Genomic DNA, 18,328 nt, shown 5'->3' on the forward strand with positions numbered 1-18,328 from the left:
ACTCAGGAACCAAATTCGTGGGTTCGATCAGTGCCAGCACTCTTAGGGATTACCCTTCTGCCAGGACGATCAGGACTTTTAAATCACCTACCCTTGGACTCACGCCTACGGCTCCCTTCTGAGGTGCACTTTATACTTATCGACTCCCGGCCTGAGGTGAGCTACTCGGCTTCGCGGTCGGTCTTCGAACACTGGCCAACTAAGAGAGAGGCATGTGTTCAACATGAACAGGAAAGGCTCCAAGATTCAGTCCTTAATCGACACAGACGGAGTCACTGCAAACCGGCAAGCCTCCGCCCAGTCTTCATTTCAAATTAAGACAGGTTCTTTTCCACGATAGCAAATATAGCCAACCGTGCCATATGTATGTCCCTATATCTCGCAGGTGACAGGAAATCACCTGACTTCTACTGCGTTTAAGCAGGGCTAAGCACTACACAAGCCTGAGCTACATAGGATTTAGGGTAACAATATCTAGACAAGGATTGGATAACCAATGCAGCAAGTGTTTGCATCCAACACCTAAACTTAATGCAACAATATATATATGTAACAATAATACTTTAACTGCATTTTGGAAATTAGGAGGATTAATATGCTCTAGGGCTTGCCTGGGATCCGACACAAGTCAGTTCAGTTAGCTTGCACCGTCTTGGTGACATCTCAGGTCCTAGCACTTGCTTAGTCCTTCCATCTTTGGGATAGATCCATCAAACGCTATCTTCAGATTTGGCTCCAACATTGCATCCTTCACGTGGTGCATCTAGCATACCTAGATAAGATGCAATATGCAAGTGGATGAATACATGGAAGTGCAATAGATGATGCATCGCATGCAGTAAGTAAGACAAGCACAAGGTTACATTAACATGCACAAGCACTTCGCATTGCCTACTTTCAATATCGCACAATTTATCATCCCACGATAGCAAAGAAGATGACAACACCAAGCATGACACAAGTTTCCCAAGATCTCAGATGCTCTAACTCAGTCATCATTCAAGGCATAAGTCACACTTAGCAATATACAAGCAAACAACTATAATTGGAATCTATCAATTTCTGGACATGCAAACAACAGCTACAAGATTTAGCTATTACTGGAGTTACACAAATCCAAATGACTTGCAAGAAGACATTCTAGAAATCTTATGAAATTATCTACAATTCATTTTTAATCATCTTAGCATGATTCTCAAGTTAACTAAGTCAAATATACCCATTTACAGAAACTAGTCCACAATTGACAGAGAGCAATCAATTCTATAACCCAACTTTAAACAGGCATAACTCACAAACCACAAAACCAAATACCGCCAAATTTTAACACAGCTAGATACATGAATTATCTACAACTTTGTTATTATCACCAAAAGCTCATTTAAATCCTAACTAGATCAAACACTAGCATCTTTTAGATCTGCTCAGAATACAATCAAAACCTGATAGAAGACTTAAAAGTCATGTAACTCCTACACTATCTGGCCTATGACCTTACAATTTGAACACAAGCAAGATCATGAAATTTTCTACAACTTTTGTATTCACTACAACCATAGCAAACATCATTTACACCATGAAAATAATTGCATAAGCAAAACTGCAAATGCAACCCAACAACAGTGGTATAGAAAACTGATAGGAACTTTAGAGAAGCATAACTGGAGTTCTAGACCTCCAACAAACATAAACCATAACTTTTTGAAAAGCCTAGGAAGTTACCTACAACTTTCTTATTCTCATATTAAGATGATTCTATAGTTACAAGGGTCAATTAATCCAATAATTGCATCTCTATCCAAAACATAGACAGAAACTGACATGCCATTTTAAATAGCTATAATTGGAGTTATATATGTCCAATAAATGTGGTTCTAGACTTTTTAGAAAGCTTATCAAACTCTAAACAACTTTTTTGTAAACACCTAAACCTAATTCTACTAATAAGGAGGCTCCGCAATACCAACAAGGTAACCCTGTCAGAGTTTGGGCAGAAACAGCCACTGATATTTAAGCAAGTATAACTCAAGATCTACTTAACCAAAAATTATGATATTTAGCTTTTTGAAAAGCTTAATAAAAGTACTAAAACTCATGTATTATCATCAAGTCATGATTCATAACCTAACTAAGCCAATTAATTTAATCTTGCAGACCTATTCAGAATAGTGGTAAGGCAATACAGGTAATTTGTTATTTTTATAGATCTTAAACTATCAAGCCTAAAATACTAAAATTTTTACCAGACATCACTAATCACATCAGTAACACTCCATAAAAATTTCACATTTAATTAAGTAAAATAACTGCAGTTATAAAAAGAACAAGACATGACTTGCATTAAGAACCTAACTGCCTAAATCTATTTTTACAGCTAAACCTTTAAACTAAAACATGTAATATTATTGATCTAGTACATAGAGAATTTCACAAGGATTTCAAAAAGTCCACATTTACTATTTTACGAATTTTCTACGATTTACTATGAATTTCCAAAGTTCCTGCAAAATAATTACAAACCAGTCCTTACGGCACTATTCACATGAGTCACTGACTTCGTAGTTAGGCCCCTTCACTTTGTCGAATTCAAGCACGGGGTCCCTGACGTGAATCACAGCAGGGAGGTCGTTGGGGATTCGGCCGGTGGCGGCCGGAGAAGGCTCGCTGGCGGCGACGAGTGGTGGGGAAGCGTCGAGGGACCCGCGCACACCCGTAGGTGCAACGGGCTTGCCCCACAACGGCCCGAGGCTCGCTGGCCATGTGAGCAGGCACACGGCGGCCATGGCTGTCGCGTGGCCATGCTCTACACGGCGAAGGAAAGCCGAGGAGGGGCACGCGAGGACCTAGGAGAGGACGGCGGAGCCGGTGACGGTGGATGCAGGGCTGCCAGGCGCTCAGAGGTGGAAGAACGATGGCGGCCAGCTCGAGCTTGTGGCGGCATCAATAGGCGGCCACGACTGGAGTGCGCGCTCGACGCCAGAGAGCGAGGAAGGGAGAGTGGAGAGGTGAGTGGGTGATAGAGCAGCTCGGGCGCTTGGTTTGAGGGGCAGGGGCGCTCGGCAGCGCGTGGCACAAAGCTTGAACGCGTGTCGGCCATGGAGGACACGTTCTGGTGCATGGCTGCCATGACGCCATTTCGTCGAACACGTGGCGCACGCGATGGAGCCTGACTTGGAGTCTATTTTCAGCATATTCCGTGCACATTCGGACCTAGGTGCCATTAGCAAAGTTGCTCTACTCAGGATACTCTACAAACTTGATTAAGGCTATATGGTCATTAGAGCTCTTCATCAGCAGGTAATTAAGCCACAAAATGACAGTGTTAGTGCCTTGATAGCAGGTTAAGAAAACACAAAATTGAGGACCAAAACGGAGTCAAACTTAGCCCAACTTTTTATATGCTCTTCTCCATAATATAACCTTCAACTTTTATTTTCGGACCAACTCAAGTTGCTTAACGAATTTTGGAGAACGCGGAATGTCAACGTCGTTGCTTAGCGAAACTGACTTAGAATAATTCAAAGTGTTGAAAACCACAGCAAATTCGATCTTGTGACCTCGATTTGACTTATTTCCAAGCTAATCTAGCTCTTAGTCCAAAAACCAAGTTTGTTCTATATGATATGGACTACAACTTTCATTTAAGGTCCAACCTCAAAACTGGTATAGAACCTACTGTTCTACTTTGACCAAAATAGGATCACGATGAAGCTTATATTATCCTTTTTGATCCATCGGTGCATTTTCTGGCCACCTGCTCAACATGAACCCTTCATAACTTTAGTTGTAGAGTTCAATTAGAGTTGTTGGAGCAAGGTTGCAAGGTTTAGTTGATGTCATAGGTTTCCATCTACTTGATAAAGTAATTCATGCAAAGATATAACTTATCATTTCATGTGACTTTTTGATTCCAAACTTCATGAAACTTTTCCATGGGTCTAGATGGATGCATGGGGATGTAATGTACATGGAATAAGCATGTTTAACATTACTCTTGCATAATCTTAACAAGGGTCCATATGTAAGCAAATGTGCATGGCCCAAGTTTAAGTTGGAGCGCCATCATGTAGATTTGATCTTGACACCTACATTACCACTCGACATGTCATGTTTGAGTTTAAACCCATTGCTTAACTAGTGATAAACACCTAGGGGTGTTACAAGTTATACTATCATGATTCCAATATCAGGTTAATTATAACTATCCATCTCTAGATTAGCAACTAACCTATGCCAAACATGTGGTATATCATTTTAAAAGCATCCAATAATAACCATAGCAGGTATTGTAATTCCATATTCATTCGAACCAACATGTTCCATAACACAGTTACTACGATGTTGGGACTAGCCAAGTTTCTCACTATCCGGGAGAGATGGCGATTCGAATCATTTTCAACCAGCTGGGAATTTATTCCTAACACAAACCCAGGCATACCATGTGAAGGCAACCTTAGGTCACCTTTGGTACAACTCAGGTACACATTCTGTGGGTTTGTACCATGCCGCACAATCAGGGACACCAAATGCCAAGACGTTTAGGCCTAGCCTGCCCTTGGGCTCAATCGGATCGCCCCCCCCCACAAGGAGCGCACAACAGAACGAGGGCCGACCTGAGTTGAGCTACTCGGCTTCATAGGTCGGAATGAGTTATCCGGCCAGCTAAGTGATAGGCATACATTCAATCTTGTCAGAAGCGCCAACAACGGTATGGTCCTTAATCGGCGTAGACGAAATCACATGAGTCAACCTACCATAGACTCCGCCAGGTCCTCGATTTACTTTTTAACCCATGGTTCTTTTCCACGATAGCAAATATAGCCAACCGTGCTTTGGTATCCAACTATATCTCGCAGGTGACAGGAAATCACCCGACTTCTACCAGTCTAAGCATGGCTAAGCATATATTCGATCCTGGACCTATACCGGGTTAACGGTGTATATATCTAGACAAGGAATTTATATGCATCAAGTGGTTCCAATCAACTCTTATAACCTAATGCATCAATCATAAGAACTTGAGTAATCATTTGTAAAATATTGGGAGACTTATAGTGCTCCGGGCTTGCCTCTTAGAAAGGAAGTGGGGCGGTGGTCAGGGCACTCTGGAAGCTCTTCTGGGTTCTGCTCCTTGCCTTCAGGAGCTGCGGCTTGAGGATTCTCCTGCTGGTTCCCTTCCTCTACTTCGTCGCACTCTAGCAACGTTATCTCCTTTGTTGATCCTAGATGCATGAATATGACATAAGATATTGCGAATGCATATATGTTAACAAGTATGGTATGATGATACAAGAAGAATGCATTCTTGCAAATATTCTTAACAGCATGTGGTTTAAGTAACAACAAGTGCATCGCGTTTACTGAGTAGGTGCATATCTCTTCTTGATTATGTAATTAATTACTTCAACAATGCATCTACTATTTCACAAACAGCAGCTACTTGTTTTACTCATAACTGGAGTTCTATTTATCCAAATGCAGTGATCCTAGACTTTCTGGAAAGCTTATAAAATTATCTACAACTCTTATTTATTTACAAAAGCTAATTCACAACTTATCTTAGCCAAAATAGACAATCATATCAGTGCTGTCCAGAAATTCCAGAGAGCAAGCAATTTGGAAATGCTAACTTTGAACAGCTATAACTCCTCAACCGTTTGACCTATGGTCCTAACATTTTAACACAAGACATATGATGAAGTTATCTACAACTTTGTTATTAACCATTTTTACAGCAAACATCATTTTTATCATGCAACTTATCAAACTACAGAATCTGTCCGGAAACTATTCCAATTCGCATTATGAAGCCACAATACTTCTACTTCATGTAATCACTCAAAGTTTGACCACACAAAGTCTACCAACAATTTAAGCATACCAATTACACTCAAGAAAACATAATGGTGAAGCCCAAACTATTTATTTAAATGCCTTTATTATTTTATTTAAAAACTTAGGTTAAATAATAAACATATACCGAATATGCATCATAAATTCTCAAAAATTTACAGTGGCTTATTAATGCTACCAAAAGACTACTGTAAAAGTTTCATGCCATTTTACATAGTAAAACATTCTATACCAAAAAGACAAGGCATAAAGGCTTAAAATAGCATAAATAGAAAACCTTAGTGACAAGTGTCAAGCAACAGATTTTATATTTTTCTTAGCATCCTTATGGTACTAGGATAACCTCCAACAAATTTCATGCATATTGGATTCATAAATAATTTATAAAAATTCATACAAGGATTACCTATTTATAAAAGAAAAATCTGTAACTACAAATCTATACATGCACTGATTCTCAAATTTTTTACCAGAGCTCATACATGTCAAGAATAGCTTACCACAAAAATTTCATAATTTTTGGAGCACAGGAACTCTAGATATAAAATAAACAAGTTTGCGTGCATTCAAAAACACATTTCAATTTTCAATTTAAATCTTCCAAAATCTCTACTGTAAGTGTCAAGTTCATATTTTTATTAAATACTACACTTCCTAAGGAACACTACCAAATTTATTTCACAATTTTTGAAGCTACTAAACTGGAGATATAAATATTGCAAAACAACATGAAATCCTAAATCAATTGAACTATCTTTTGTACTGTTATCGCTGATGACTGGGACCCACTGGACAGTCGGCCCCACCAGTCAATGATCGAAAGCAGAGCAGCGGCACTGCGCGCTGCTGGCACGGCCAAAGCTCGCCAACGGCGAGTTCGCCGTCGGTGACATCTACACGGCATGACCCCCACGACCTCCTGGACCCATTGTCCTACTTGGCTGAGCCTCTCGACGGAGCTACGCACGGTGGAGGCCACGGCGAGGCAATCTAAAGCGCGGACGAGCGTCTTCTAACCATGACGAACCTAACGCACACGATAGCACCAAGAATGGTGGACTATGGCTCTCCAGCCACGATGACGGACTCGGTGGTGGAGGTCCAGCGAGCTCAAGCATGGCACGGTGGCTTACCGGGCATGGTCAGCGAGCACGGGAGGATGCGATGAATCACAGGGGTGATGGTGGAGGGGTTGCGGTGGTGGAGAAGCGAGGCAAGGCAAGCAGGTGACCGGCAATCGACGGCGGCGAGCTACGCTGCTGCTGCGGTTGCGCGCATTAGTGAAGGAGAAGCAGAAATTTGGAAATGAGGGCGTGGCTCAGTGCAGGTGGTGCTGGGGGTGTTAAAGCCGGCCTAGGCTTGGCTCTACGGCATGGGCAGGACGCCGATGACGCACGGCCGCTGCTGGCCTCCATGCAGCGCGCGAAGCCTACCAGTGGTCAGCCACTGAATCAACTGATTCAGTTCGTCAGTCATTCGATGGTAAGGTGTGACAGCGAGTTTTCAAGGTGATTTAACTGCTAAATCATAGCTCCATAACGTAAATGATCTACATGACTTTTGTAGTCCTATGTACCAGCTCCAATTCGTATTCAATGAACTCATGCTAATTCGCAACCAAAACCAAGTTATGTCTTCCCAAAGTAGGGCTATCAGTGCTGTCAGTTAATAGGACTTAGAAAAATTTTGATAAGTGTTGAAAAGGTGAATTTGCTAATTTTTGTGATCCAAATTCAAGCATGTTAGGAGCTAAATTAGTCAATGACCCAAAAATAAAAGTTGTTCCCCTTGCCAAATACTACAACTTTGCTTTAGTGACCTCCTCCATGCAAGGTCTCTAACACCTAGTTCAAACTTGGTCAAACATGTCACATTTAAATGATGGTATACCTTCAAATTATGGCTTAATGATCTATTTACCCCTAACCATGAATATCAAAGTTGTTCATAATGATACTCTAAACATGTTTAAGCTAAATGCAAGGTCACACTGTCATTTCATGTGTTAGTCACACATAAGGCTATCCAGGTCAACACATGTAATCTTACTTAAGTGTTTTGGCTCTCCACTAGAGTACTGCAAAATTTACTCAATAGGGTGCCCCACAACCAACACAAGATAAGGATCACACAAGCAACGAGCAATCTATTAGTGTACCTTTTGGCTCTCCACTGGGGAAAGGTCAAGAACCCCTCACAATCACCACGATCAGAGCCAGAGACAATCACCACCCTTCGCTCAACGATCCTCGCTGCTCCAAGCCATCTAGGTGGTGGCAACCACCAAGAGTAACAAGCAAATCCTATAGTGAAACATGAACACCAAGTGCCTCTAGATGCAAACACTCAAGCAATGCACTTGGATTCACTCCTAATCTCACAAAGATGATGAATCAATGATGGAGATGAGTGGGAGGGGTTTGGCTAAGCTCACAAGGTTGCTATGTCAATGAAAATGGCCAAAGGTATGAGCTTCAACCGGCCATGGGGCTTAAATAGAAGTCCCCACAAAATAGAGCTGTTGTGCACCTTCACTGGGCACAATGCGGAGTGATCGGACGCTCCGGTCCAATCGACCGGACGCTGGCCCTCAGCGTCCGGTCACGTGATACACGCCACGTGTCCCTTGCTTCAAATACAGTTTGTTAGATTTCAATAGTCATCTTGTTGACCGGACACAGCGCACAAATTGACCGGACGCTCAGCCTCCAATGTCCGATCGTTTCCAGTAAGGTTCTAGAAACGAATTTCTTTGACCGGACACGTCCAGTCATGCTTGACCGGACCCCGCCAGTGTCTGGTCACACAGTGACTTTCCTCTGCGCTGCCCGATAATAGGACCAGACGCTGGACCTCAGTGTCCGATCAATCCAAGACCCAGCGTTTGGTCGATGACCGACGCTGGAGTCTACGCTACCACACTTGACTGGATGCACCGGTCCCTCTAAGACCAGTGTTCGGTCACTCAGTGACCAGCAAGACTAACTCCTTTTCACCTCTAACTTCTTCACCCTTGCTCAAATGTGCCAATCACCAAGTGTATCACCTTGTGCACATGTGTTAGCAAATTTTCACAAATATTTTCAAGGGTGTTAGCATTCCACTAGATCCTAAATGCATATGCAATGAGTTAGAGCATCTAGTGGCACTTTGACAACCGCATTTCGATATGAGTTTCACCCCTCTTAATAGTATGGCTATCAAACCTAAATGTGATCGCACTCTCTAAGTGTCTTGATCACCAAAACAAAATAGCTCATATGGTTTATACCTTTGCCTTGAGCTTTTTGTTTTTCTCTTTCTTCTTTCCAAGTCCAAGCACTTGATCATCATGATGGCATCATCATTGTCAAGCTATGATCTTCACTTGCTTCACCACTTGGAGTGTGCTACCTATCTCATGATCACTTGATAAACTAGGTTAGCACTTAGGGTTTCATCAATTCACCAAAACCAAACTAGAGCTTTCAATCTACCCCTTTTTGGTAATTGATGACAACCCTTTCACAAAGATATGAATTGAAATTCAATTGAATCCATGTTGCTTGCCCAAGCATATTTACCATGTGTAAAAGAATATGGACAAGTTTCATGAACCCCAAATGGTAGCAATTGCTCCCCCTACATATGTGCTAAGAGTTTGGATTGTAGCTTGCACATATGCTTAGATAGGAAATATAGGAGACAATGTCTACCAAATGATGCTAAGGTATAAAAGATGGACCTTTGAAGCATGATACCAATCGGAGTGCACCATTATACCATCCTTAGCACCATGGTTAGCTCTATACCACTTGGAAACACTTGGAAATGAAATCATTTTATTATTCAATCTTACAACTAGCATACATCACACAAGCATGGATATTTTAAATTTAGAACTTATGCCATGCAAGCAAACATATGAAATGCACATTCAAATGCACCATACAAGTTCATGAGCTTGCTCCCCCTACTTGTGTGCTCAAAATTTTAATTGATCCCTTTCCTTTGTTATATTTTCCCCTTATGTCAAGTTCTCCCCCTATCACTTATATCTTTATTTCTCTCCCCTTTGTGTTGCCTTCTTTTCACTATCTTTGTGCACTACTTCTCCCCCTTTGTCATCAATGACCACAAAGGTTTAAAATATAGATAGGTAGAGATTATCAATGTCAATCAGTGGGGTGAGGATCATTTTCCCAAATTTGGTCTAATCTAGATCATTTACCAAAGATATTTAACTCGGTTTGATCCAAGGACAAGCTTCTTCACACCTCTAAATAAGGGTTATCTTGTACCATGTTGAGTTAAATACTTAGAGTTCATTTACTAGATTAAACACTAGGTTTACAAGCCCATAAACATGTCATATGCTACCACTAGATCAAGTTAAGCATAGAAGCAATAGTGATACCATATAAACATCAAATTCATTTGATTTTCATGAATGAGCCTAATAAAATGGAGACATGACTAGATGCACTAAACATGTCCTTAGCAAGGATGTATGTCATGCCAATCAACTTTTACCTTGGATTGCTCGAAGGAGAGGCATGTCATATAAGTGGGGGGTGCATCAACATATATTTGAGAAATCCAATATGTTCAACTCATTCCTTATCTTGCAAAACCTTTTCTCATCCAATGGCTTAGTGAATATATCGACAAGTTGATCTTCAGTGCCTACACTCTCAATGCAAATGTCCCCTTTTTGTTGGTGATCTCTTATGAAATGGTGGCGGACATCAATGTGCTTTGTTCTTGCATGTTGAACTGGATTGTTGGTCAACTTGATTGCACTCTCATTGTCACATAGCGATGGCACTTTCTAGAACTTGATTCCAATGTCACTCAAAGTGGCCTTCATCCAAAGTACTTGTGCACAACAACTATCGGCGGATATGTATTCGGCTTCGGCGGTTGATAATACAATACTATTTTGCTTCTTTGATGACCATGAAACAAGTGATCTTCCCAACAATTGACATGTGCCCGAGGTGCTCTTCCTTTCAACCTTGCATCCTGCATAATCCGAGTCAGAGTAACCAACTAGCTCAAACTTTGCTCCTTTGGGATACCACAAACCAACATTTGGTGTATGCTTCAAGTACCTCAATATCCTCTTTGTAGCCTTCAAATGACTTTGTCTTGGTGAGGCTTGAAATCTTGCACTCATGCATACACTAAACATGACATCCGGCCTTGATGCGATCACATAGAGTAGGCTTCCAATCATAGACCGATACAATTTTTGATCCACCATATTGCCACTTGCATCACTATCCAAGTTATCATTTGTTCCTATTAGTGTGCTAATGACTTTGCTATCACTCATGCCAAACTTCTTGATCATATCCGTGATATACTTGCCTTGACTCACAAATGTTCCATTTTTCAATTGCTTGATTTGAAGACCAAAGAAGTAACTCAACTCTCCAATCATGGACATCTCAAACTCATTAGCCATCATTTTTCCTAAACTCATCACAAAAATCTTGATTAGCATAGATTTGCAACACAAATAAATCTTTTCCAATCTTCTTGATGAAAAGAGTGGTGTCAACCTTGCCCATTGTGAACCCTTTAGAGAGTAGGAAGTCCCTCAATCTCTCATACCATGCTCTAGGTGCTTGCTTCAAGCCATACAATGCCTTTTTCAACTTGTACACATGGTTGGGCTTCTTGTCATCTTCAAAACTGGGAGGTTGCTCAACATATACTTCTTCATTGATGTAGCCATTGAGAAATGCACTCTTAACATCCATTTGATAGAGCTTGATGTTGTGGGCACAAGCATAGGCTAGCAAGATTCTAATTGCTTCCAATCTAGCAACAGAGGCATATGTTTCTCCAAAGTCAAGACCTTCAACTTGTGTATAGCCTTGTGCTACCAATCTTGCGTTGTTTCTTACTACTATCCCATCTTGATCTTACTTGTTTCTAAAGACCCATTTGGTTCCAATTATATTATGTCCCTTTGGTCTTTCTACCAACTCCCATACTTGATTTCTTGTGAAGTTATTTAATTCTTCATGCATAGCATTCACCCAATCAACATACTTCAAAGCTTCATCTATCTTCTTTGGTTCAATGGATGACACAAATGAGAAATGCTCACAAAATGAAGTCAATCTTGATCTTGTTTGTACACCTCTAGAGATATCACCAATGATAGTGTCTAATGGATGATCCTCTTACAACATTGGTTGGTTGGAGGATTGGAACTTGATTGCTTGCACTTGCTTGATCATTGGGTTGAGATGATATACTAGCCACTTGATCTTATTTATTGTCATGAGAGCCACTTGTACTAACTTGATTTATATCATCTTGCACATTTGAGTTAGAGAGCACTTGCACTTGATCATCTTCATCATCATTCACTTGCCTAGGCCTCAATTCACCAATATCCATGTTTTTTTCTCGAACTACACAGGAGAGCTGCGTGTCATTTCATTAAGATAGAAAAGAAAGTACATAGAGAGGGGGAGAGCCCCCAAACTAAGTACCAAACACACCCCCACACTTACAAAACACTACACACCCAAAACAAGGAAAGACCTGACCATAGAGCACCAAACCTAAGATGGTGCTACAAGCGACCTAGCAAGCAGCTCTTTGAGCTTAGAAGCTCCAGCCAAGCACCACAGGGTGCTTTCATTCGTTATGGCCTGCAGGAGCACCTAGGAGTTAGGGAGAACACCTTCAAACACGCAAGAATTTCTATGTTTCCAAATCTCCCAAGCCACCAATATGATGAGCGAATTTAAACCCTTTCGCCACTAATTTGGAGCAGCTCTAATGACTTTGCCCCACCAAGCTGAGAAGCTAGAGGAGTGGGGTGAGAAGACCAAAGTCCTAAATTTGTCTAGTAAAAACACAAGATAACAGCAGGTGGGGTGTTGTTTCCTATGCTTGGTCACAGAACAGACATGCCGGGGGGTGCTGCAGGCCCCTCCTGGCCAGCCGGTCAGCAGTCCATAACCGTTGTTTAATAGCCAGCCAAACAAAGAACTTGCAAGCGTAAGGGAGCCCAACTTTTCTAGATTCTTTTCCATGGGATAAACTTTATTGAGCCAACGAAAAGGGCTTCATATGCAGACTTGCTCGTGTAGATTTCAGATTGGGTCAGCTTCCAATGGTGTTGATTCGGGGTATCCTGATTTAGATGGACACTATCTAACTGATCCCAAAGTAACAGGTACTCCATTGGGACCTCCACTAATATGCCTCCTCTAATATCTGAAACCTAGTGCCTATTGGAGAGGGCCTATGCCATTGTTCTAGATTTGACAACTTTCTTAGGAATAGTCTGAAACAGATTAGGAGCAATTTCAGCCAAAGTTTTTCCTTCCAACCATCTATCTTTCTAGAATAGGATTGTTTCCCCGTTTCCAACAATCGAGACCACTGCCATGTTAAAAAAGGCTTGAGCCTTTTGGGGTACCTAGGATATGAAGACCAGCCTAAGGACGAGAATGATCTGTTTTTTGAGCCCAAAGCCATCTAATCCACAATGCCCAACCAAAGGACTCAATGTTGTGTATGCCTAGACCTCCATATTCCAAAGGGCGTTGTACCTTTTCCCATGAGACCAGGCAATTTCCACCATTTGCCTATTCCTATCCTTTATAAAGGAAAGCCCACTATTTTTTGTCAATAGCTTTGATAACCCATTTGGGCAGGTCAATAGCCAAAAGATGATGTATCATAGAAGCTGTGAGAACCACCCTAGTCATAATCAGGCGGCCTGCTCTATTCATCAGATAGGCTTTCTAGCTTGGGAGGTAACTAGCAACCTTGTCAATCAGAGGCAGGAGTACTTCCTTGGAAGGTTTTCTGATTGTAAGTGGTAAGCCCAAATAAGTGCACGAAAACTCCTTTGTGGAGCATGCTAGGTGCTCCAAAATTTGTTGTACCTCTTCCTATGAACACTAAATTGGGAAAGCTGAACTCTTGGAGAAGTTTGTATGGAGTCCAGAGGCCTGACCAAAAATATCTAAAATCTATTTCATTATTATGAGATCATCCACACATGGTCGAAGGAAGATAACCGCATCATCCGCATAGAAAGAGGCCCTATGAATGGCCTGTTGTACCAGTGAGGGGTTGTAGAAGGTGGTGTCTGGTGGCATATTTTATCAAGGAATTTAGAACATCCATTACCAAGATGAATAGCATGGGTGAGAGAGGATCACCCTACCTAAGACCACAATGGTGGAAAAAACCAGACCCTGGCTCACCATTAACCAATACCTGAGTAGACGAAGTAGATAGCACCAAGCATATAAGGTTACACCATCGCTGTCCAAAGCCCAGATGGCGAAGAACCTCCAACAGAAAAGGCCAAGAGACAGAGTCAAAGGCTTTTGAGATATCCAACTTAAGGAGAACATGCGCTTCTTTTTTACCATGCAAAGCCTTGACCATCTGTTGTACAAAAAGAAAGTTATCATGTATGTTCCTTCCTCTAATGAAAGTGCTCTGATTGGGAGGGACCAGGCTTGGCAACAGAGGAACCAGTCTAGTTGGCCATGATTTTTGTCACCAGCTTGGCGAAACTGTGAATTAAACTTATGGGCCTAAAATCCTTGACCGAGTTGGCGTCCTGTTGTTTTGGTAAAAGGGAGATGAAAGCTGTGTTGAGCAGCCTAAAATGAGCCACATGACCCCAATGTATAGCTGATAAAGTCGACAAGATGTTGTCTTTGATAATACCCCAGCAAGATTTATAAAATCTGCCTGTGTATCCATCAGGTCCTAGGGCTTTGTCCAATGGCATCTCCTTTATTGTAGCCCATACTTCTTCCTCTGTGAAAGGGCTCTCCAATGAAGAGAGATCATGCTGCTGAATCCCAATTTCTACAAAGTCAATGGTATAATCCCTCTCCTCAGCCGTGCCCAACAAATTCTCATAAAACTACAGGACCACTTCCTAGTTTATCTTCTTGGTCAACTACTATTTGATCTCCCACTTGCAACTTTGCAATGAAGTTTTTCTTCTTCCTGAAACAGGCTTGCTGGTGGAAAAAGGACATGTTAGCATCACCTTCCCTCAAGTACAGAACTCTAGAACGGAGGCGTGCAATAGTACATTCAAGAGAAGCCAATCCCAAATAGTGAAGCTTAAGTTTCTTCCTCAGCCATTCCTCACTTGGAGAAAGATCCCTAGAATCCCTAGCAATCTCAAGATGGTGCAAAATTTCCTTGGTTGTCCCTAGCTGAAGCTTGACATTACCAATTTTCCATTGGCCCCATTTCTGAAGGTCTTGGCTAAGTCTCTGAAGTTTGAGGAAGAGTCGTTCAATTGCGTAGGATGAAGATACTGGAGCATTCCAATTCTATTGAACAGCTTCTATAAATCCGGACATTTTAGTCCAAAAACTCTCAAAATGGAATCTACGTTTGCCTCTAGTACTAACCTTCAAACCCAAAACCAGTGGGCAATGATCAGACACAACCGAGGCACTGCTCTGTAGGATGGCATCAGGGAAGATATCCTCCCAATCAACATAGCAGAAAGCTCTATCAAGCCTCATGAGGGTGGGAGAAGATCTTTCATTAGACCATGTGTATTTCCTTCCTAATAGAGGAATTTCTTTAGCCTCAACATCATCAAGGAAGCGCCTGAACCGACCCATCATTGCTCGATCCAAATTGGTATTGTTTTTATCAGAAGCTTGGTAAATTAAGTTGAAGTCCCCCGCTATCAGCCATGGGCTACAACATAAAGCTCGCACATCACGAAGCTCTTGCAAGAATGCTATCTTATCAACATCATCTTAAGGACCATAGACTCCTGTAAACCACCAATTGTGACCTTCTTGTTCCTCAAATTGAACTGAGATAGAATAATTATCCACTCTAGAAGCTAGGATCTGATAGATATTGCTTTTCCTAGGCAATCAAGATCCCTCCCCTCATACCATCAGCCGGCAGTTCCACATACTTGTCATAAGCAGTGCCAAAAACTGAGAGGAAAATTCTCTGATTCATAAAAGCAATTTTGGTTTCTTGAAGACAGACCACAGGGGCATTTGAGGAATGTATTACATCACTTACAACATTACACCGGCTATTTTGGTTAAGGCCACGCGCATTCCAAATTAGAATAGAAGATGGATTCATGACTAAAACAAAAGAATTTTGATCGGCAAATTGAAACTGGAAAGTTATAGGAAGTCCCCTGCTCGAACCTGAGCGTCCTCTTCGATGTTCTAGTCGAAGATAGCCGCCATGGCAGCCACATGGCTCTTAGTGAGTCGGCTCCCCATAATCTTGAAGTAAGCATCTTGAGTCTTGAGATCAATTTTTTCTTTGCACGCAAAACCTAGACTCCTCATAACCCTCCTTTGTGCTTCGGTGGTGAGTGGTCCTGGAGAACATGGGTCAACTCTAGCCACCCTTCTGCTTTGTCGAGGTAAAGAACCTAGAGCCGTAGCTTTGACATGCCCCATGTGAATAACTAGGCAGCGGTAGGAGGCTATCTTTTGGCTTGCGAGCTCTTTCAAGTTGGGGGAGCACCGACGTTGAAGGAGCAGCCACGTCCACTTCCTTGAAGTGTGAGGAGGTAGAGGAGGCCTAGTACGGAAGCACGAGCGAGAGTACACTCGCAGCGCCCCTGGCCCTGGAGCCGCCAGTAGAGGATGTGTGCGGTGGCCGCCGTTAGGACTTGAGGCTGAACAGACGTGTCTTGACCGTCAGCTCGGGATGTCTAAAGAAGCTGGCCCATAAAGAAATTCTCTAGAACAGGGTTGTCCATAGGCAGATGGGCCGTTTCCTTAGGTCCATCAAGCAGCCCATTATTAGGCCTAGCCCTAGGCGTTTTCAGGGGGCCAAGCATCAGGCGCCACTGGCAAGGAGGCACCAAAGTCTAGCAGTTTAGGCTGTGAGCTAGGGTGCTTCCGCCAATAACGATGCTGCCAGATCTTTAGAGGGAAACTTGCTACTGGGCTCTTCAGTGTTGTGCGCTATGCACTTCACCAGTATCCAAGGAATTGAAGGAGAGATCCTCTGCTATTTCTTGTACATGATTAAAGTCCATTAAGACTACCAATGGGGCAGCGCACACAGGCGCCTCGGGAGCAGGAGCTTCCTTTGTGGTTTCCCCATCTGACTGTAGCTCATTAAAAATGACTAGGCCCATCTAACAGCATGAGATTTACTTCATCAGTACTACTAGATCTGTTGGGAGACAAACCAACTTCATCAGCCAGCACACCTTGAAGCTCAAAAGAGATGGTGCACGCGGGTGATGCCTCGATAACTCTATCTTCCTCGGGACTGGGCACGGGAGATGCCTCAGTAGCTGTATCTTCCTCATTTGTGGCCCCATTAGGATGCAAAACATTAACAGCCAGCGGCACAAGAGCAGCAACTTCATCTCTGATGGACCCTTCGGGCTATGGACCAACAATGATGGTAGGTGCAACCTCAGAACCCTACGAATTGCACAGGGACCGAACAGCCCCTAGCCTGGCATGCACTGGGGGGCATGCCTCCAAAGGAACTCCATGTGCCTGATCAGTTTCTTCCTCTAGTGAGCTGCACCGCCGCCGCCAACGCCTACAATAGTGACCACCGTGGTGATTAGCTGGAGGCGGGGGTGGGGGGCATCAGTAGGAGCGTGAAGATCCAAAATTGAGCAAGATATCTCCATAGGGTAGACTAGACAACGTTTCCCTTCCTGAACACTAGCACCAGCCACCAGCGGCTCAATAATCTCCAAGTCCATACCAGTTGGGACGTGGCTTGGTGATGAGCACCATGCTGTCAAACTAAACACATCCCGTTCGCTCCGCATTGTCTGGATGTAGGCTGCTACCAAACAAAACTCGTTGAGAAGCTGCTCCACTGTCTCCTGACCCCAAGCATGAGCAGGAATGCTGCGCAGCTTGATCTCGACCAGGAACTAGAGCGCCGCTGTGGTGGATTGAAGGAAATGGGACAATCGCATGACGTGTAGGCGGTGCATATGGGAGATGATCGGCCTTCCTTCATTATAGACTCTTATCACCATGACAGCATCAGGAAAGGTAATCAAACAACTAGTCACGCCATACTAACGGATGACGATCACATCTTCTTCCAAACCAAACCGCTGGGCGACCGTAGTCTTGATGAATTTTGGAGACTCATCGACTGTGTTCCCAAATACTGACACCACCAGAGCATGAGAGAGAACCTCCTCCCACCGTACCAAGGGGGCAGAACGGTCGATGATCCGACAACGTCGCATAGCTGGGGCTCACTCCTCATCACTAGAAGACATGAGGGGAGCAACGCCAGCGTCCAACACAAGTGGGGGCATCAGGGATAGTAGATGATGACTATCCTGCACCTGTGGCCGCCCGCCACCCCCGTCTTCGGTGCTATCGACACCTGCCCAGCAGTCCTAGCCTCACTTGTGGCCTGCTGGGTGGACACGAAGGACCTGACAGGGGGGAGGAGGTGACACCATGATGGGCTTCACAAGTCGCCAAACTCATTGAGG

The sequence above is a fragment of the Miscanthus floridulus genome, chromosome 11 (assembly GCF_019320115.1).
Source record: "Miscanthus floridulus cultivar M001 chromosome 11, ASM1932011v1, whole genome shotgun sequence".
NCBI classification, from domain to species: Eukaryota; Viridiplantae; Streptophyta; class Magnoliopsida; order Poales; family Poaceae; genus Miscanthus; species Miscanthus floridulus.